This window comes from Lycorma delicatula, chromosome 11 (genome assembly GCF_047948215.1).
Source record: "Lycorma delicatula isolate Av1 chromosome 11, ASM4794821v1, whole genome shotgun sequence".
Taxonomy (NCBI): domain Eukaryota; kingdom Metazoa; phylum Arthropoda; class Insecta; order Hemiptera; family Fulgoridae; genus Lycorma; species Lycorma delicatula.
The window spans coordinates 46,117,851-46,142,095 of record NC_134465.1 but is presented as its reverse complement, the minus strand read 5'-3'; the positions used below and the strand labels follow the sequence as shown (position 1 = coordinate 46,142,095).

General features: G+C 31.3%; 1 protein-coding gene across 1 annotated transcript in view; it reads left to right on the top strand.

Annotated features, from left to right (window-relative positions):
• The first annotated feature begins 5,555 nt into the window (after positions 1–5,555).
• The window catches only part of LOC142332421 (torso-like protein), a 236,341-nt gene continuing 217,651 nt past the window's right edge, over positions 5,556–24,245 (top strand). Inside the window, exon 1 of the mRNA XM_075378864.1 lies at positions 5,556–6,066. The gene's annotated coding sequence lies outside the window, so the exon portion shown is untranslated. The remainder of the gene's footprint in view (positions 6,067–24,245) is intronic.

Genomic DNA, 24,245 nt, shown 5'->3' with positions numbered 1-24,245 from the left:
GAAAACGCACACGTACGTACGAACAACCAAACGGAAAATTTCCATCTGGATTTTTGGGTTCCTTAGGTGTGAAAACCGCATGTACCCAAATTGGCCCGATTATAATACTTTCCTTTCTAAAGCTGTAGCTCTGTTATAACGCTACACGGAAAAGTAAAATCATAATTTTTTTTTTATAAAATTGGAATTTTGGAAAATTTAAATGAAATTCTTAATGGTTAGATTTTGTTAAATCTATATATATATAAAAATGAATGTTTGTCTGTCTGTATGTCTTTTATGCCTTCCTAAACCGTTCATCCGATAAAACCGTTCATCGATGAAACTTTGGGGAATGGTTGGACGCATGCCAGGGTAGGTTTTTGAATTAGTTTGGACCCTCTACGTTGCGCTGGGGTCAAGATATTTCGAAAAATTGTATTTATGGTCCGATTTAGCTCATATTCAGAATATGTGTTACTTACATGGAAAGAAATATCTATGCAAAAAAATGGACTCGCTAGATGGGGCTTGGGTCGAAGTATTTGGAAAAATTGCATTTATGGTCCGATTTGGCTTATATTCAGAATATATATTAATTACGTGAAAAGAAATACTTTTTCGAAAAATGAACCCGATAGGTGGCGCCGGTGTTGAAATATTTACAAAAAAACAAACAAATAAACAAACAGATTTTCTTCTATATACGTAAAAAGAAATGTTCGTATGTATGTCCGCTGTAGACTAAAAAACTGCTGGACCAATTTACGCGCGGGGGAAAAAGGGAAAAGAGAAAATTGAAAAAGAGAAAAGGGGAAATAAGGAAAAGTAAACGGTAATGTTCAGCTTTTTAATGTTTTATCTAACTTTCAATTTTGTTCATTTAATCAATGTGCATATACGCAAATCTAGCATAGCAAAGCATTGCCGGATCTGCTAGTTATTTATAAAATGCAGATAATATAAATAAATTGACAAAAATTTAAAACGGAAGATTATTAGTTTATTATGTAATATATATATATATTTTTTTTTTAGTTGGATGATTGAACATACATTAATAAAAGGCATGTATTATTACTCAGAAATATTAGTTATCAAATACAATTCAATTACAATTATTATCAGTCGTTGTATTAAGATGAATAGATACACGTACTTTTTTAAGTATGACGTTATCATAATGTATCAGAACTCCTACATTATTCTTGGAATGTTTCTCATATTTTCCTAGAACCGTACATTGATTAAATTCCTGTAAAACAAATCTAGAATATTTTTGAACGTTCTGAACAAAAATAATTTATAATATATTTATTTTTTTAATAGTTCATCACCACATAATCTCGAAGCTATATGTGAAATTGTAATTTTGTATTCTATGAAGAAATGGCACGCCTAAACGGGATTCAAACTGGTTACCTCAGGATGAAAGACTGAAGACGCTAACACTTCACTACTGAAATAGATGGAATATTTATTAACAATACATTTTCGTCGATCTTGTTTTCTAAGTTTCATTTTACAAAGGCAGTTAAATAACCACAGTTACGTTGGTATAAAAAGTAAACAAACCTCGAGTACTCCTTCTCCCTAAGTAAATCCATCCCTTTAAAGATTAAACGGTAAATAGTTCCTGGTACTTACGTATTAACGCCACCGCAGCTACACCTTTATTTAAAAACAAAGTAGTCAATCGGATTTCGGTGGAAAATGAACAGTCTCTGTATTAATTTTAATAAATTGTTACTTATATTTATTTATTTTATAAATATAATTTAACCAAACTTAACCTACGCTCGCTAACCTTGACTAATTAACACCGTAATTTTCTGAGTTTTTTTTTAATAAATTCAGTAATTATTGCAATTATTTATTATTTAAATAATCAAAACACTCCTGTTAATTAACACTCCGATTGACTACTTTGTTTTTAAATAAAGCTGTAGCTGCGGTGGCAATAATACGTAAGTACCCAGTTCCTTTAACTACTTTAAAAAGGGATATACTTTTGTGGATTAAAGAGGTTTTTAACTTTCTTTTTTTCGTAGCTCTTTAAAATAATATAGTAAAACTTATTTTGTTACGACATATATTACAGCTAATTGTCGACATAAAATGATCGATCAGTAATTTTATCCTCCAGTTGTATGTAAAAATATTTTATTTAAAGTAAGTCTTTCGGTTGAAGTTATATTTTATTTCAGAGACCCTTTAAAAGGTGTCAATTCATTTAACACTACTCTGTTTTACTTTTCCGTGTAGATAGCTCAATAGCAGATCTATAGCTCTAAAAGGGAAAGAATTGTAATCGGTCCGATTTGGGCATTAGCGGTTTACACCGCATATTGACATTTTCACACCTAAGAAACCCAAAAAAATCGAATGAAAAATTTCTGAATTTTAATATACGTAAGCGCGCGCGCGCGTGTATGTTTGGTGTCGGCCTCTCACTCACTCTCTCTCTCTCTCTCTCTCAATCTCTCTCTCTCTCTCTCTCTGTCTGTGTGTGTATGTTCGGTGTCGGCCTCACTCTCTCACTCTCTCTCTCTCTGTATGTGTGTGTGTGTGTGTGTGTGTGTGTGTGTGTGTGTGTGTGTGTGTGTATATGTTCGGTGTCGACCTTACTCTCTCTCTCTCTCTCTCTCTCTCTCTCTCTCACTCTCTCTCTGTATGTGTGTGTGTTCGGTGTCGACCTATCTCTCACTCTCTCTCTCTCTCTCTCTCTCTGTGTGTGTGTGTGTGTTCGGTGTCGGCCTCTCTCTCTCTCTCTCAATCACACTCTCTCTCTCTCTGTCTGTGTGTATGTTCGGTGTCGGCCTCACTCTCTCTCTCTCTCTCTCAATCACACTCTCTCTCTCTCTCTCTGTCTGTGTGTATGTTCGGTGTCGGCCTCACTCTCTCTCTCTCTCTCTCTCTGTATGTGTGTGTGTTCGGTGTCAACCTATCTCTCTCACTCTCTCTCTCTCTCTCTCTGTGTGTGTGTGTGTGTTCGGTGTCAGCCTCTCTCACTCACTCTCTCTTTCTCTCTCTCTGTCTGTGTGTGTATGTTCGGTGTCAGCCTCTCTCACTCACTCTCTCTTTCTCTCTCTCTGTCTGTGTGTGTATGTTCGGTGTCAGCCTCTCTCACTCACTCTCTCTTTCTCTCTCTCTGTCTGTGTGTGTATGTTCGGTGTCGGTCTCTCTCTCTCTCTCTGTGTGTGTGTGTGTGTGTGTGTGTGTGTGTGTGTGTGTGTGTGCGTGCGTGCGTGCGTGTGTGTGTGTGTATGTTCGGTGTCGACCTCTAAATCACCTTATATCTCTGTGACTACTGGACCGAGTTTTTTAATCAAATTCGGTCAGATTACTTTTATATATGGGGGATTGTTGCCATTAAATTTTTTATTTAAAAGGTCAAGGGGATGAAGCTGTAAAGCAAGGTATCTCAAGATTTCACCTGATTAAGGTCATATTTTTGTTAGACACATCTCTTAACGATTAAAAAATAAAAATATTCGCAAAAAAAGTTTTATAAAATCGCCCTCCACCAATGTTGTAGTCATCTGCTATGTTGTGACGTCACAGGTGAATGGTAAAATTAAATAAATGAATAATATTTAAAGTTTAAAAAAGTTATCTGGTCTCTGGCCGGGTCTCGAACTCGATCACCCGGCTGATTCGGTACTTGGTGCGTTAAGGCTCGCGGATACACCGGTATACAGACTGTACGAGCGAAATTTGTTCTTTGTAAGTTGTGAAATTACATTAGTTTAGTTAGGGCCGACGGTCGCCGCTAGTACCACCACATCCGAACGAATTAAATACGGTATGCGCGCGCGCTTTAGTTAAAATCGTTGAATTAAATAAAATAAAAAATATTATATTTTTAATTAAGTTGTATGTGTAAGCCGTGCATCAGAAACGACCTCATTTATCGGGTTTTTTTTTGCTTATAGTTGATGGCTTCTTCCCCGGTGGTTTTTTTGGGTTGTATTTTTTTTTTGTTTTAATATGAATATTCATGTGTTTAGTGCTAAGGATTTATAATCTTTTTTTAGATATAATGAATGTTTCATATTTGTAAGGCTAAATATTCAGAGAAACAAAAGTGAAAGAAAAATGTTGATGACAAATAATATGATAAAATGAAAAGTGGAGTATTAAAAAGAGAAAATGTTGATGATGTGAAGAATTAAGCCGTACAGAAATTAGAATGTGAAAAAAGGGGAGATGTGCTGATTAAGAAACGAGATGAAATATGAAAATAAAAAAGATAATATAGCGTCGTATAAAAATTTATTTATGAGAAATCTTTAAATCGATCGGAAGGAATAGAAGATAGAATGAAAGCAATTTGTAAATTTAATGCTGCAATAATAATTATAGATGAACTAATATAAATTTTAAAAAAATTCGCAAAAATGATATAATACACTTCAACAATAATTAGAATATTAAGATTATTGGGTTGAGAGAAATGAGAAGTGAAGTGGTTTCCTGTTGCCATGCCTACCAAAATTCTGATGATATCCTCAGTGTATACGAATGATACTTTCAATTTGTTCATTATAGGAGATTGGTTGTTATTTATTTAATATCATTACTCTCAGAGAAAGTAAATCTCTTAATTGTTACCTAAGGTGCTTTATTACTGTTAGTCATAAAAAAAAATAGCTGGATGATAGTATAAAGCAACAGATTAATTTAACTCTTTCTGTTGTAAAATAATACATCATGTACTCTATTTAAACTTAGCAAAGGATTTAAGAGGTTTATAATTATAAAACAATGTTAAAAAAAAGAAGAGATTTATAAATTACAGTGATGAGAAGAGCATATGAAGAGATGAATAGTACGCGCGTACGCGCGCGCGTTCTCTGTCTCTTCTTTTCTCATTCTCTGTTATGTTTGTGAAGCTAATAATTATTGTTTTTTTTTTCGAGCGATAATTTTTACTATAACATTTAAATTATGAAATTATATATACTATATTGTGTTTTGAAAATATTACGTAAACGTAATTAATAACATTTTATAAAAATTGTACATACGCGTCATTTGATTAAAAAGAAAAAAATTACTTTAAAAAAGAAATGTCGAAGTAATTTTATTATGAATGAATTAATAAGTAAATAAAAAAAGAGGAATAGTTTTATTATTTATATCTATATATATATATTTTAAGTTATAACATTATTTATATTGAAATAAATAATAATATATAAAATAATGTTTTGAGGCCAGAGAAAGTAAAAGTTTATTTTTGCTGTTAACGTATAGAGTAAGCTGTATGTTATATAGTAAGACCTATATATATATATATATATATATATATATATATATATAAACACACACTTCATATAGGTGTATAGAACTAAACACAATTCACATACTACATAATATTACGTATGTTAAAAAAAATATAAATATATAAGTGGGGGAGGTTTGTTGGAAAAAAATACGTATAGTATATTAGAAAAAGAAAAGGAGAGACAATATGTTAGATAGAATAAGTGAATCATACTTAAAGTAGGGTGGGGGAACACGAAAACAACACAGCACAGTCACTTCCAGCTCCGCGCGTCTTGTCTACACAGAACTACTTTGTATAATAAGTGAGACGTGTGTATGTGTGTGTGCGTGTGTGAGTGTGTCTAGTATCAACCCGATCGGTTTATTGCAAACTCTGTTTAGTACTTAGTTGAGCGTCGACCGGCAATCCGTTCGTTTGTTCTTGTACAGTACGGTGAATTAAAAATGATATCGATATCTTTATTTATTATTTCTATATTTATTGTATATCAATAACTGTTTATATTATTGTAAAAGATTATGTTTTTTTTGTGTTAATAGTTAGTTGTTGATTACTTTATTTTATTTTAAAATTATTTAACAAATTTCTTACATAAAATACGATAAATAAACATAAATATATACATAGTTGTATATTTATTAGTGATGTTTTATTAGATAAATTAAAAAAAAAACTGTTTATTCATGAAATAATAATTTTTCGTGTGTGATGTCGAAATATTTGAATAATGCTGTCGAGGAATTTAATTTATAACTTGGATAATATTGATAATTTATTTGGCGTAACTGATTTTTGTAAGTAGTATTATTAAAAATTTTTTCTTTATTAGTACTTATTGACAAAATTGTTTTATCAGTAATAATACGTAATTTTATTTACTTATTTAATTATTATTTCATATATGTTATCTTATTTACATACCTTCTTTAATTTAAATTGAATTTATTAATATTTTCAGTTTTTGTTATTATTATTATTAATTATTTTATTTGAATAATTTTTTTTAAGTTATAATTTTCATTATTTTCTATTTAACTGATAAGATAACTCTATTCATATACTTGGCTCTGTATATATATATATATATATATATATATATATATATATATATATATATATATATATATATATATATTAATCTTTCTACAAGTAATCCCTCTTGTTTTTGTATTTTCTCTTGTTATTAACATTTTAATTTCTTCTATTTTGCGAAGAATGGATTTTATATATACATCACACCTATACATCTTTATATATATAGACACTAGGCTGGTCTAGTGGTTAACTCGACATCAGTTGTTTAACAGCTGATTCGAATCCCAGTAAAGGTTAGCTGCTATTATATAGATTTAAATACTAATCGGTGAATACCGGTTTATTTTGATGGTTGGGGTTAAATTAACTACACGTCTCATGAATTTTGACCTGTCTATTTTATGATTGCACCTCATTTCCCAGTCATACATATGAAATTGTACTTACTAAGGTACGTGACAATAAACTGAGGTCTTTTCTTTTTAGGTTCAATACCCATGTAATGGGAATCATCGCCTTTGAGCACTGACATTGTGCACAGATTAATAAATGAAGATATATATATATATATATGTATATATATTCATCTCATGGGACAGGGGGGGGGGGTTGTTTATTGTTCACTATTTGACAGAACAGAGATTGTAACGTTCACATTAGGAAAGAAAAAGAATATATATATATGTTACCGTGAAAGACCGATCTGGCAAATGTCAATATTCTACGGCGAATGTCGACTCATACCAAATACGTCGGTGAAAGAAATATTTGCTTATTCGGACCTTCGCCGGTATATGTCGACAAACACAGATAAGCTCTGATGGTAATCGAAACAATAACTATTGAAATTAAAAGAAAATCACCCATTACTAATCTTTAAGGTAATAGGTAATCTTAAAGGAAATTACGAGAAACACTTGTAAAAAAAAAAGGAAGTTTAAATTTAAGCTAACATAATCTAATCTCGTCTAATTAATGTTAAACATACAAATTATATAAATGCTATTCTTCAACAATGGAAACGATTATTCAAATTCACCGCATTCAGCATGCACTGATAGTGAAAGTTAAATAAAAAATAATTTTCTAAAAAAAATTGAACAAAGGACAAACTATTTGACCATTTATTTGTATCGTTATCTTTCATCCGTGCAGTTAACATATTTTGTATATGCTGATCGGCCCTTTCAATTTATACAACGCTGAAAATTTGATTAAGTATTTTATAAATGGTGTTAATTCGATTAATCGCCTTCAAGGTTGGAAAATAAAATAAGCAATTTGAATATTTAACGTTAATTGGATTACGATAGCGAGCGTAGGTCATGTTTGACATAAATTTAAAGTTCATTTTTTTACGAGGATTTCTCGTAAAACCTTAGAGATTGGTATCGGTTGCTTTTTTTTTTAATTCCTAGTTATGGTATCGACCCCCCACCAGAGCTTATTTATGTTTGTCGACATATACCGGCGAAGGTACGAATAAGGAAATATTTCGGTGTTTCACCGAACACAGATAACACAGATAAGCTCTGATGGTAATCGAAACAATAACTATTGAAATTAAAAGAAAATCACCCATTACTAATCTTTAAGGTAATAGGTAATCTTAAAGGAAATTACGAGAAACACTTGTAAAAAAAAAAGGAAGTTTAAATTTAAGCTAACATAACCTAATCTCGTCTAATTAATGTTAAACATACAAATTATATAAATGCTATTCTTCAACAATGGAAACGATTATTCAAATTCACCGCATTCAGCATGCACTGATAGTGAAAGTTAAATAAAAAATAATTTTCTAAAAAAAATTGAACAAAGGGCAAACTATTTTACCATTTATTTGTATCGTTATCTTTCATCCGTGCAGTTAACAAACATATTTTGTATATGCTGATCGGCCCTTTCAATTTATACAACGATGAAAATTTGATTAAGTATTTTATAAATGGTGTTAATTCGATTAATCGCCTTCAAGGTTGGAAAATAAAATAAGCAATTTGAATATTTAACGTTAATTGGATTACGATAGCGAGCGTAGGTCATGTTTGACATAAATTTAAAGTTCATTTTTTTACGAGGATTTCTCGTAAAACCTTAGAGATTGGTATCGGTTGCTTTTTTTTTTAATTCCTAGTTATGGTATCGACCCCCCACCAGAGCTTATTTATGTTTGTCGACATATACCGGCGAAGGTACGAATAAGGAAATATTTCGGTGTTTCACCGACGTATTTGGTATATGCTGACATTTACCGGAGAATATCGACATTTGCAGATATCAATCTTTTTCACGTTAACATATGTTTTATCTAGTTATGTTATGTTGATACCTATAGGTATAAATTGTTGAATTAATTGTTTTATATTGATAGATTTAACTAATTGACTTTAGGTCCAATTTTAGCAAACATTTCGATTTCTTTTAATTTAAAATATACGTAAAAAATAAATTAATCGAATTTTATGTTATTATTATTTAATTTAAAAAAAATTTAATTAACGGGTTTTATAATTACTGTTCATGTATATACTAGTAACAATTTCAAATATGGAGAAACAAAAATCATATCAAAGAAAAAATTTGTATTATTACTTAACCAGTTATAGCTCTATTGCTGCAGTAACTTATCAAAAATTCTGATGTGGACACCACGTGACTTCCTTGTACGCGTATTCAATTATATACATACATTTTTTTTTAAACGAAAAGTACGTAAAATTTTATTTTATTAATAACGTCTGATATTTTTTTATTGTTATTATTAAATAATTATTTATTGTAACATTTTTTTTACAATCAAAATTTAATAATTATTAATAAATCAATATATTTAAATTAAAAAAAAAAGTTAAAAAAAAGGAGATGAAGTCTGATTTGAACCGATGTGCCTTCCCCTTATAGTTCTAAATATTTCATTAATTAAAATTTCATTTGGTTATATCTCTGGAACCAATGAAAATAAGTATCGGTCATGATATATCGTTGAAAAGCTGTCAACGAGGGCTTATTACTGAAATTAAGAAAAAAGTCCAAAATCCAAATGTTTTGGGTTTTTTTTGGACACTTTTTGTTCAGTCGATTGCAATCAAAAGGGGAAGGTGCGCACATCTAGATGTTACAACAGTCGTAAATCCAAAATTTCAACATCCTAAGGCTAATCGTTTTTGAGTTATACGAGATACATACGTACGTACAGAAATCACGCCGAAACTAGTCAAAATGGATTCAGGAATGGTAAAAAGGTGGATATTTTCTTTGAAATCTGAAAACCGAAATATTTCGCAATCACAATACTACCTTTATTTCGTTCAATGAAGTAAATAGAGACGCAAAGCGATTTGCCAACATTTTGTGTATCGAGGTTATTGCAAATATCTAAGTTTCAAGGCACCCCTTAATTAAAAAGCATTAAAAAAGTATAATAATTATTGTAAGATGTATTTATGTTGACCGAGCCAGTCCGAAGATTTCTTCCGTCTGGCTCGACATAAATTCATCGAAAAAAACTCAAAAATTGTTATATAATGGACATTTATGATATTAAATTTTGAACACAATGATAAAAAAGGGCAGGAGTAGTTTTTACCCTTAGGAATTTCTGTACGTACAGTGGTCGTAAAAAATTGAAAAATTGAACTTTAGTACTATGAAATTACTTATTACATTTTTTTTAAATTAAAGTTTTAAATCGGTAGGATTTAGGGATATTCATTTCTTGTAAAATGGTTTTACCACATATATCTAAAACCCGTTGATTCAATAGTTGAAATTTGACACAAATTTCTTTCTTTCCGTATATATATATATATATATATATATATATATATATATATATATATATATATATATATGTGTGTGTGTGTGTGTGTGTGTGTGTGTGTTACAGTCAAAGGCCGATTTACAGTCATTTTTAGGTAGGAGAGATAGCAGGAGATCTATGAAATAAAAAAAAAACATTGATTCAACAATAAAACATGTGAAATTAAGACAAAAAAACACATTGTCAGTTAAGTATTTAATGAAAAAGCTGATTGTCTGATGAGTTTTCAACTTGGACTGGTCGATTTGGTCGCTCCTAGGATTGTCTAAAAGTATTTTAGCCAAAGGCCGAAAGATAAAGTCTGTTTTCAACTTTGACTACGAAGCTTAGTCAATCCGCAGGTTTGACTAGTCAAACCAAAAAATTATTGTAAATTGGCCTTTGACTGTAGCATATATATATCCCAGTTTTGGCTTGATTTTCACCCTATCTTTTTTTTTTGTCTTCAGTCATTTGACTGGTTTGATGCAGCTCTCCAAGATTCCCTATCTAGTGCTAGTCGTTTCATTTCAGCATACCCCCTACATCCTACATCCCTAACAATTTGTTTTACATATTCCAAACGTGGCCTGCCTACACAATTTTTCCCTTCTACCTGTCCTTCCAATATTAAAGCGACTATTCCAGGATGCCTTAGTATGTGGCCTATAAGTCTGTCTCTTCTTTTAACTATATTTTTCCAAATGCTTCTTTCTTCATCTATTTGCCGCAATACCTCTTCATTTGTCACTTTATCCACCCGTCTGATTTTTAACATTCTCCTATAGCACCGCATTTCAAAAGCTTCTAATCTTTTCTTCTCAGATACTCCGATCGTCCAAGTTTCACTTCCATATAAAGCGACACTCCAAACATAGACTTTTTCCTGACATAGACTTTTCCAAAAATCTTTTCCTGACATTTAAATTAATTTTTGACGTAAACAAATTATATTTCTTACTGAAGGCTCGTTTAGCTTGTGCTATTCGGCATTTTATATCGCTCCTGCTTCGTCCATCTTTAGTAATTCTACTTCCCAAATAACAAAATTCTTCTACCTCCATAATCTTTTCTCCTCCTATTTTCACATTCAGCGGTCCATCTTCATTATTTCTACTACATTTCATTACTTTTGTTTTGTTCTTGTTTATTTTCATGCGATAGTTCTTGCGTAGGACTTCATCTATGCCGTTCATTGTTTCTTCTAAATCCTTTTTACTCTCGGCTAGAATTACTATATCATCAACAAATCGTAGCATCTTTATCTTTTCACCTTGTACTGTTACTCCGAATCTAAATTGTTCTTTAACATCATCAACTGCTAGTTCCATGTAAAGATTAAAAAGTAACGGAGATAGGGAACATCCTTGTCGGACTCCCTTTCTTATTACGGCTTCTTTCTTATGTTCTTCAATTGTTACTGTTGCTGTTTGGTTCCTGTAAATGTTAGCAATTGTTCTTCTATCTCTGTATTTGAACCCTAATTTTTTTAAAATGCTGAACACTTTATTCCAGTCTACGTTATCGAATGCCTTTTCTACAACCTATCGTATAGGATCGAAAGACATCACGGTACCCATATATATTCTTTTTTCGATACCTGTTACTGTGGGAACACATAGAATAAATTAATTTCTAGCTAGTTTTTTTTTTAGTTCCCAAATACTTTATTCTTTCATTATGCCGCTTCCATCTTTCTTCACTTTCTGGAACACTTTGAATTTTTTTACAAGCCATTTTATATATATATATATATATATATATATATATATAATGGCTTATATATATTTAAATATATATATTAGTAAACTATACTTTTTTTAGCCTTATCAAATTCCATTGCAAACCATTACACCAAATCGGGCCGATTTATTGAAGTAATTTTTCCAAAAAGATAAATTTTTTTAGCTCCCCCAAATATAAGGGAACTAAGTTGGAACCGTATTTAAAATATCACTTTTTTTTTAAATGCAATTTTCAAGTTAAAAAATCGAATTCTTTTTTAAATTTATGTAGGTGAAAAGCATTTTTGGACATTGGGCATTTTGGACACTTTTGGTCCAGTCGATTGCAATCAAAAGGGGAGATGTACAACTAGATGTTACAACAGTCCTAAATCCAAAACTTCAACGTTCTACAGCTAATCGTTTTTGAGTTATGCGAGATACATACGTACGTACGTACAGACGTCACTCTGAAACTAGTAAAAATGGATTCACGAATGGTCAAAATGGATATTTCAGTTGAAATCTGAAAATCGAAATATTTCGCGATCACAATACTTTCTTTACTTCGTAGAAGGAAGTAAAAATCTCTCTAAGATTTGCCCGGGGTGAAGTTATGCAATCATTCTCCAGGTTTTTTTTTCAAATACCATTTTTGGTATTATATACATGTTTTTTTCACTCGCCTAATTAAAATTAACATTCAAGATTATTATTATTTTTCTTTTCCAAAAATAATTACTGTTGACTGCAATAACACAATTTTTTTTATAAATCGTAAAACTATTGAAATAAAAACTTCAATTTGGGAAAAGACTATAAGAAAATGATTGTTTATTAACCAGTTAATAAAACATATTTAAAAAACATTTTTGTATTTTTTTTTCATAGATAAATTTAAAAAAAATTCTCTGTTTAATCTTTAATCTAAGATTAAAATTCATGGATCACAAATTTTTAAATCTGTCTAAATTCATCCGTTTATGTTTTTTAAAATAGTAAAAAATAAAGTCCTCCGATATCTTTTTATTCACGTTTTTTTAAAGAATTTCAGTAATAAAATATAACTGCAATAATTGTAAACATTTTTGATAAATATATTTTTTTTTTATCTTAACAGTCCGGAAAAAATATCATTAGTAATAATATTATCAAGAATAACACGCATCTAATGCTAAGCTTGCTTTAAAGTTTTTCGTTACAAGGCCATCAAAATACAAGAATAATATATTCAGTACTAGAAGTAATAGAAATACTGCAAGTATTAATTTTGTTCCCCAAAGTGACTTTGTTTTATATTGAACATCATTAGAGAAACGTAAAATTTGATAAATTGAATAATATGCGAAAAATCATAATAATGATTGGGTAGAGATATTTTAACGAGAAAATTTAATCTACATATATCATCAATTAGCTTTCAAAACGAGATTGAAAAATAAATAAAACGTCTTGATATTTCAACATTGTATAACGAATTGTTATGATTCAAATTCAACAAAAAAGACGTAACAACATGAGACGTATAATACAATTAAAATAATTTTTTTCATTCTATACTTTGGACCCTTCAGTAATTAGATTTACGGATTTTTTTCATTATTTTCACCAGAAATATATTCTGAAAATTTCTTCGTAGAACTCTTTCTCTCTCTCTCTCACTCTCTCTCTTTCTATATATATATATATATATATATATATATATATATATATGGGTTATTTCGTAGCATATGGAAGAATTACTTCTTCAAAAAGCTTTTTTTTTGTATGAGATCACCAAAATTCAAGCTCATAGGTAGACAATTCAAAATTGTTTAAAGAAAACGATAGGATTGTAACACATTATATTCAGATTTAATTTTTTTTTTAAAGAAAAACATTAATTACTTAAAATATTTTTTTAAAAAATCAAAATTTATATAACAATATTCTAGGTGTGTGTATTTAATAATTTACTCAAGTAAAACGAAACAATTATGAAAAAAAATAAATAAGAGTTATTAAAATACGAAATGCTATTGAATTTATACGAAACATCCTCGGAAAGCCATCGGAAATAGTATGAGGAATACAAAGATACCATTGACTTAATTGGGTTCATTTTATACATATATATATATATATATATATATATATATATATATATATATATATATATACACCCATACTGGCTGTTGTATAAAATTTTATGGCACGAAAATCTCCAAAAATAGTCGATCAATTTTATTGAAATTTAGATATGCTCTTCTAGTACATATGAATTTGACAATCTCTAAATTGAATGAAGATTGGTTGAGTCGTTCTTAAGTTACCCTCAAATTTACGGTCGAAAAAATCTGAGCGGGTGTTAGAAGCATGGGTGGTTCATATGATGATACAAGTTTCAATGTTGACTTACTTTTTATAAATGTTTTAAGTATCGATCAAAATCCTATCTAAAAATTTTAATCTAAAATAACAAAAAGTCAATTTTCTAGCGCAGACCTGCGCAAGAATTTTTTCATTTCGCAAAATTTTTAAGATTCCTTAAATGTAAAATAAAAGACTATGATGTAATTCTGTAGGATGAAATTTACGTTACAGTTGTTTTGTTTTAATACGTTAAACTTTTAGAATTAGGTAAAATTATTATAATTAAGTCAACAAATTTTAAAGTTCATACTTTATTAAGTTAAAAAGTCTTAAGATAAAATTAAGTTCTATAAGGTTAAGTAGACTGTAAGAATTAAACTTATTATTGAATCGGTATATAAAATTCGATTAGTGCATTGTGCGTTGTTGTTGTATGTAGATTTGAATTAATGGGTGTTTTCTAACATATTATGGATTTCAATTCAAACGTTACCAGATCGTATAGGTTTTTTTTTTGTCTTCAGTCATTTGACTGGTTTGATGCAGCCCTCCAAGATTCCCCATCTAGTGCTAGTCGTTTCATTTCAGCATACCCCCTACATCCCACATCCCTACCAATTTGTTTTACATATTCCAAACGTGGCCTGCCTACACAATTTTTCCCTTCTATCTGTCCTTCCAATATTAAAGCGACTATTCCAGGATGCCTTAGTATGTGGCCTATAAGTCTGTCTCTTCTTTTAACTATATTTTTCCAAATGCTTCTTTCTTCATCTATTTGCCGCAATACCTCTTCATTTGTCACTTTATCCACCCGTCTGATTTTTAACATTTTCCTATAGCACCACATTTCAAAAGGTTCTAATATTTTCTTCTCAGATACTCCTATTGTCCAAGTTTCACTTCCATATAAAGCGACACTCCAAACATACACTTTCAAAAATCTTTTCCAGACATTTAAATTAATTTTTGATGTAAACAAATTATATTTCTTACTGAAGGCTCGTTTAGCTTGTGCTATTCGGCATTTTATATCGCTCCTGCTTCGTCCATCTTTAGTAATTCTACTTCCCAAATAACAAAATTCTTCTACCTCCATAATCTTTTCTCCTCCTATTTTCACATTCAGTGGTGATCGTATAGGTAGATTTTGTAAAAAAAAAAATACCTTTTGTAATGGATACCATGATTCGACTTCCGGAAAATTTCGAGTTTCACATCCCCCAGACCCCAAAACCACCGTCAGTTCAAAAGTTTATATATATATATATATATATATTTCACTTTCTTGTGGACGCGATAACTGCCGTAATTTTGCGCTAATAACTTTCAAATTGATATATAAAATATAACGACCCAAAATCTCGGTCGAGTTCGTTAACGGCAAAAATCGGACCTTGGAGTTGGAAATGAGGAGGGGGGCTTTTTCGAAAAAAAACAAAATATCTCTAACTTTCATATTAAGTAAAACATCGAATTCGTTTAAAGTTCTTATTATTTTTTGGATAAGGACCTAATATTTATTTAAGTAAGGTTTTTTGATATCGCCCAGAGAGGGGAAATGGGATTTCGAAGGCAAAAAAATATACCTCCCTTAATAGGTACAGTATTAATTCGGTTAAAGTGGTAGTTAGTCCGGAAATTACGTAACAAAGTAGTCAATCGGATTTCGGTAGAAAATGGGCCGATATAGTTATTAATTTTAAAAAATGGTTATAATTTATTTATTTTATAAATATATAACCAAATTTGACCTACGCTCGCTTCGCTCGTTAACCTTGACTAATTAACAGGAGTGTTTTGATTATTTAAATAATTGCAATAATTAGTGAATTTATTAAATAAATACTCAAAAAATTACGGTTTTAATTAGTCAAGGTTAGCGAGCGTAGTTAAGTTTGGTTAAATTATATTTAGAAAATAAATAAATATAAATAACCATTTAATAAAATTAATAAAGAGACTGTTCATTTTCCACCGAAATCCGATTGACTACTTTGTTTTTAAATAAAGCTGTACCGTTAGTCCTCTAAAAATTATCTAAAACTTTTATCTGAAACAATTTTTAATATGACCAACCCTTACGACAATGAATGATCAAAATATTGCTGGAATTCGTAGGGCTTCTCGTATGCTAAACATGTGAAACATTTTTTCACATGCAACCGCTGTCGTATTGAGTAAATTTGAAGTTTTTCTTAACTTTAAGGTGGAAATCTTTTTTATCTCCTACGTTGCACCGGAGAAATCTACCTCCGTCTTCCTGAGTGCTGAAAGGGATTTCTTTTTTAATAAAACTTTTATTTCCTACACAGTTAACAAAATTTAATTTAAATTTTAATGTTTATTCATTTAGATTTTTCTTAAATATTAAACGGATATTTAATCAGAAGGTTTTTAAATTCATATTCTCAGGAATGTTTTTTAGAATTTTCAAACGAATATTTTGTTTTTCCTTTTTTACAGGAATTTTTGAAAAATATTTAATTAAAACAATAAAACAACAACTGAATAAAAAATGATAATAACTGAATAAAATTTAAAATTATTCAGGATTTTGATTAATATTATCGTCCCACTTAAAAAATAATATAATCATTATTTCAGGAAAAACTAAGCAAATTCAAGTAAACATAGTGCGAGGTGATAATATTGTATATTATATTACACAATTTGCGACATTAAACATGAATTATTTATGTATAAATACTGTCGTATCTCATTCGATAAAAAAATTATGTATTAAATGGAAATATCAACGAAATCATTTCTCTTTAAATGATTAAATTGTTAAAATGTAGGTGGGTTAAGTGGTCAGTGAGAGAGAGAAAGAGAGTGGAGAGTATGGAGAGAGTCCTAACCAACGCAGGATATTATGCAAGTTAACTGAACCTACACACAATTTACGTTCTTCATTTATAACAAACGAAGATCTAATTTTATTAACAGTTTTCGGATTTTTTTTCCATATTACAATTTTGGTAAGGCCTGCTCTCTTTTGCTTGTTACGGTAATTAAAGCTCTCATACGTGGCGTACAGTTCTAAAGTGTATCGTAATAATCAGGTACGTATAGTAAGAACTATTTATCTCTCTCTCTCTGTATATATATATACAGAAAGCATATATATATATATATATATATATATATATATATATATATATATATATAAATGTTTGTTTGTTTGTCCCGTATGTGTCCGTATACCATTCATCCGATGCCGATGAAACTTTGATAAGTTGTGCGCGCGCTCGCGAAAGTTTCTGAATTAGTTTGGACCCGCCAAGTGGCGCTGGGGGTTGAGATATTTAGAAAAATTGTATTTATGAACTGATTTGGCTCTTATTCAGAATATGTGTTATTTACATGGAAAGAAGTACCTCTACAAAAAAATGGACCCGCTTGATTTGGGTTGGAGATATTTAGAAAAATTGTATTTATGGACCGATTTGGATCATATTCAGAATATGTGAAAAGAAATATTTTTTGAAAAACTATACCCGCTAGGTGGCGCCGGTATCGAGATATTGATGAAACAAACAAATAGACTTTCTTCTTCTATATATATAAAAGGAAATGTGTTCGTATGTGTGTTCGCTATAGACTAAAAAATTACTGAACCGATTTACGCGTGGTTTTTGGAAAAAAGGTCCGCGTTGTCCGAAGAAGGTTTAAAGCTATTGAAATCTTCGATTTGACCAATAGAAAGAAAGTTAGAGGTATTTTGAATCGACTACTGTGTTTAGTGAGTAGTTTGAATTAAATCCGATAGGTAGTGCCTTTTTGACAAATGGATTTGTTTAAATTCTTTTATAAAGTGAAAGTTTAAATTTTGTGAAGTTCCGTAATGTTCAGTTTTTTAAAAGTTTTATCAGACTTTCAATTGTGTTCTATATATATATATATATATATATATATATATATATATATACTTAAATCTAGCAATAACGAAGGATTGCCGGGTCTGCTAGTTATTATTTATATAGAATTAGGTTATTTTATGTATATATATTTGTCTGTGTAAACAAATTATAATAGAAATAATATTAATAATTATGGTTAAAAATTTATTAAATATATATATTTACAAAAAAAAAATGTAGTTAATAAAATGTGATAAAATATTATTCATTTCACTTCAAATAAAATAAAAAATAAGTATTTCGATTTTTTTTAGTGAGATATGCGGGTATCAACTGATATTACCATTTAGCCCGAATTTAAATTTGCAGCGTGTGAAAAATGCCATGCCTTACCGGGATTTGAACCCACGACCTCAGAGTGAAAGGCGGAGTCGGGGTACCAATTGTGCCACGGAGACCGACATTTCGATTCTTGTTTTTCATTTTAGCTATGATAAACAACTGCGTACTCCATTGACTCGATTTCAAAAAAGTATTTAATTATTTATTTAATTTAAAGAAAAAAAAAGCTGAAAACTGTGACGGTTTGTTTCTGATGCATGGCCTACATACACATACACACGCAAATTAATCTATATATATATATAAAAATCAATGTTTGTTTGTCTGTCTGTTCCAACTTAACTCGAGATCTACCGGATAGATTTGTCTAAAATTTTGCACACCTACACTTTGAAGCCCTGCGGTGAACATAGGCTAATTTTTTTGGACCTCCGACATCACGAAATTTTACAACGAAATATAAAACACTTTATTTCTTCCCTAAAGCTTATTTAATTTTCAAAATGACTTTGATTTTTAAGAAAAAATTTATTTTTATCTAACATTTTTTTTCAACATTGAATTGATCAATTTTGTAAAGGGCTGAAGTTTTAACGTACAGTTATTCCTAAGTTTCAATTGATTTAGCGTACATACATATGTAATTTTTACGATTCATTCATTTACAATTTTTTACAGCCGTTTAAAAACATAAATAAGTAGCTGCTTTTGTTTATCATGTGTATGCTACTAATTTAAAGCGTGTAAAGTATTTAATTGCAATCTTTTAAATTCTGTGATCTTTTTTCAAAACATCATACCGTGGCTAAAAGACGTTCTTCAATCGGGAGAAATACAAAAAAAGCACGTATGATGAAAACTGTTCGTGCGGCAGAGACTGAAGACGAAAGACAGTCAAGATTGGAAAGCGACCGAATACACACAGCCCGATCCCGTTCGACTGAAACAACTGAGCAACGGGAAATTCGATATGCCACCGTTACTGTATGTGTGACTGACTGCACCTGCCTCCGGTTACTTGACTAATAAATATAAAATAAAAAGATTGACCACCACGGGAAACGCAAGTAACCATATAGCGCGAGCGAAGCTGCGACTGGGAGCTAGTTTAGATATTTATGATTTTATTTAAATGAAATATTTTTTAATTTATCTAATTCAATGATTGTAACTAAAAGGCGCGCGCATAACGTATTTAATTCGCGCGGGTGTGGTTAGTACTAGCGGCTACGGTCGTCACTAACTAAACTAATGTTAATTTTGCAACTTACATAGAAGGAATTTCGCTTGTACGGTCAGCAGACCGGTATAGCCCAAGGCTTAACGTACGAGGTACCGAGTCGACCGGGCGATTTAGTTCGAACCCAGCCAGAGTTATTTATTTTACACTTTAAATATTATTCATTTATTTAATTCTTCCGGTCACCTGTGATGTTACAACATAGCAGAAGACTACGAGAGAGAGAGTTCTACGGTTCAGATCCTAGTAAAGGTGGTTACTTTTATATGGATTTGAATACCATATTGTGGATGCCGGTGTTCTTTTGTGGCTGGGTTTTAATTAACCACCCATTTCATGTATGGTTGACCTGAAACTGTACTATACTGCACTTAATTTACATTTATCCATAACATTCTCATTTATACTCTGAAGTAATACCTTACGGTGGTTCCGGAGACTAAACAGAAAAAGAAAAGGAAAGAAAGAGATGACTCATTTTTTTGGGGTGGGGATGCGATTTTGTAAAAATATTTTTTTGCAGTATTGTTAATTTTTAATTAACAAATGTTCCTAAGAAAAATATGACCTTAATTAGGTGAGATATTGAGAGTGACCTTGCTCTACAGCCTCACCCGTTGACCTTTTAAGTTGAAAATTTAATGGTATCAGTGCTCTATATATAGAAGTAATCTGAAAGAGTTTGGTCAAAATCGATCCAGTAGTTCTGGAGATATAAGGTGATTTAGAGGCCAATACTGAATACACACACGAACATTAACATCCGGAAAATTTCCATTCGGATTTTTGGGTTCTTAGATATCAAAACGTCAATATTCGGTGTAAACCTCGTATACCCAAATTGAATCGATTACAATACTTTATCTTTTAGAGCTTTTTTTTTTTTTTTTTTTGTCTTCAGTCATTTGACTGGTTTGATGCAGCTCTCCAAGATTCCCTATCTAGTGCTAGTCGTTTAATTTTCTGGTGACCCCTTCCTTAGTAGTCCCCACCCGGAGATCCGAACGGGGGACTATTTTACCTCCGGAATATTTTACCAAGGAAGGCGCCTCCATTGTTGCTATGTGAAAATGCAGAGAGCCACATTTTCTTGGAAAAAAAGCAGCTGTAGTTTTCCATTGCTTTCAGCTGCGCAGTACTCAGAGGACTGAGTGATGTTGATACGGCCGTTTAAGTCATTGTGACTCACGCCCCTAACAACTACTGAAAGAGCTGCTGCCCTCTTTCAGGAATCATTCCTTAGTCTGGCTCTCAACAGATACCTCTCCGATATGGTTGCACCTTCGGTCCAGCTACTCTGTATCCCTGAGCACTCAAGCCCCCTCACCAACGGCAAGGTCTCATGATTCATAGAGGAGGCTTTTAGAGCTATAGCTCTGATTTAGCGTTATGTAGACGGGAAAGTGAAGCCATCGGATTTGTCTAGTGATGAACGCATCTTCGCAAATCAACTGATTTGGAAGTCGAGAGTTCCAGCGTTCAAGTCCTAATAAAACCAGTTACCTTTATACGGATTTGAATACTAGATCGTGGATACCGGTGTTTTTTGGTGGTTGGGTTTGCAATTAACCACACATCTCAGGAATGGTCGACCTGAGACTACACGTACACTTGATATGTACTCATACATATCATCCTCATTCATATCTGGCAGGAAAGATGGTCGCAGGAAGCTGTGGGTCGATGGACGAGAACCCTCATCCCCAACATCAAGCCATGGTTGTCGAGAAGATTTGGTGAGGTTGATCATCACCTACCGCAGTTTTTTACAGGACATGGTTCCTTCAATAACTACCTGCACAAAATAGGCAAGAGAGAAGAGCCAATTTGCAACTACTGCAACGAGATAGATGATGCTGAGCACACGTTTTTTGAGTGCAATAGGTGGGACACACTTAGACATAGTAAGGAACTCACAGGTATAACTCCAGAGACAACAATAGACTACATGCTAAGAAGCGAGTCAAACTGGAATAATTTTGCTAGTTTTGTTAGACAAGTTGTTCTACAGAAATACTCCGATGAGAGAAGACTAGGTGTTGGCTAGAATAGGACTGGGTGGACAGCCTTGCTGGTGAGGTCCAGCATGCTGCGGTGTGTTGGCACTGATGAGCCACCAACGACTCCACGGGTAACAGTCAGGCAAGAGCACACTGAATACTGAAGGGACCCGGTACCGCGTCGCGGCCAACTGGGTCTGGCGTGGTGTATTAGTATTGCCCTTTTGGGTCCCCAAGGGGCCAATATTGATAAAGAACTCTCAAAAAGAGCTAACCGGTAGGCCGATCTGCCTTGCCGGTATATAGCCGGTAGGTGGGGAGGCCTATTTGAGTTTAAAGACACTCCCCTGGGCGGCGTAATACCAAGTCGGTCCGGCTCAGGGGAGCTGAGAGAAAAAAAAAAAGAAAAAAAATCATCCTCATTCATCCTCTGAAGTAATAGCTGACGGTAATTCCCGGAGGCTAAACAGGAAATAGGAAGACGAGAAAATAAAAGAATTAGAAAATTATATCAGCTTATTATAAAACAACATTAGGTAGTGCTGTCAACCTCTTCATCCGAAATTATTGTATTAACTTTTCTAAAATTTATTTTGCGTGGGTTGCGTTTTAAAACGCCTAGTATCAGCATTCCAAGCTCATCAAAATGGAGATATGTTTAACTCTATAAGTGACACCATTCTGTTTACCGTTGTGATTGGCTGTATAATAAGCATCATTATTCTAAGAGAAATCGTCACCTACCATTCCAGTTTGTACCTCAATTGGTGTACATGCTATATAGTTATTAAATGAATTGGAATAGAGAGTGTAAACCAATCGATTTATGTACCCCGTCTATTGGAAAAAAATGGTTTATAAAACTCTCTACAATATGTATTGGAACATATTTCATTACTTTTGTTTGTAAATTGAATTTTCATCTTAGGTATGATTCTCATTCTCTCTCTCTCTCCCTCTCTGTGTGTGTATATATATATATATATATGTGTGTGTGTGTGTGTGTGCACAGAAATACATACCATTCGTTTTATGAATGTTCTAAATCAATTTAATTTCATGTTGCTATTTTTAGCTACGTCATTAATGAATCTTTAATATATATTTCTTTCTCGTTGAATTGTGTGAATCGTTTCATACCTTTTTCGATTTCTTTACTGCTTTTTCTATAATGTTCAAGTTGAAAATAAATGGTGGGATGAGAGGTGAATATACATTCTTATCTTACTCTTTTTCTTATTGCAGTTTATTCCTTTCTTCTTTTTTTTCCATTTTCTACTCTTATCATAGCTAACTGATCTTTGTACTGATTATAAAATAATGCAGTCGCTGCTTCTATTTCAATCAGAGTTTTTTTTTTTTATTATTAAATGTTTTATTTACCAACGTACACTTTTCTTAAGATCTAAAATACATGTTGAAATTTAAAATTATTTGTTTTTTTTTTACACGAAAATTAAGTTTCTATGAAAATTTTGGAAGAAAAAGTGTTTCTAAAATGATGGGCTGGCTATTCTTTCTCAGAGTCTACTTGTAAAATTAAACAAGAAATATCCTTAAGAAAAATTGCAATTTCTCCTTCGTTCTCACCTTGTCCGCCATTTTGTTATTTTTATATAAAAATGTATATCTCAATTTTGTGTCTGTTTTCATGTTCTCCACGTTACGTTCAATTCGATTAAATATTAATACTAATTAATTCTAGTATTGTAAATTAGTAATAAATTAAGTAATAATTTTCTCCCAATAATAGACCTAATAATTATGACACTAAATTACAACATCAATTCTCTGCTCACACGACATCCAATTTCAAAAAGTAAAATGTCATTTTGTTCAAAATGAAAGGCTTAATATTTTAGTAATTAATATAAATTTTGATAAAACTAATATTTATGGAAATATAACGGATTGAAAAATAAACATGGCCGCCATTTTGTAATTTGCGAAGGTAATTAAGTCCTGATTTTTTTATAAATTTAAAATTTTATTACCAAGACGCTTACCAAATATTAATGTGATTCATGTATCCGTACTTGAGATATAAATTTTTATGTAAAAATAACAAGAAAATGGACAGAAGGAGAAGGAAGAACCCACCGGATTGGTCTAGTGGTGAATGCGTCTTCCCAAATCAACTGATTTGGAAGTTGACAGTTCCAGCGTTCAAGTCCTACTAAAGATAGTTACTTTTACACGGATTTGAATAGTAGATCGTGGATACCGGTGTTCTTTCGTGGTTGGGTTTCAATTAACCATACAATTCAGGAATGGTCGAATTGAGACTGTACAAGAGTACACTTCATTCAAAGCAACGTCGAAAGTACTTGGAAATATATTTGAAAATTGTTGGTAACTGGAACTATACAACTGTATTATACCAACGATGCCAAGTGCTTAGAAAATTAAATCATTAATAATTTCTGATAATTTTTAATAATTTTTTTTTACAATCAGAGGTTAATAATTATTAATAAATGAATATATTTATATTAAAAAAAAAAGTTAAAAAAGGAGATGAAATTTGATTCGAGCCGATTTATCTTCCCCTTATAAGATCCAAATATTTCATTAATTGCAATTTAATTCCGCTATAACTCTGTAACCGATGAAAA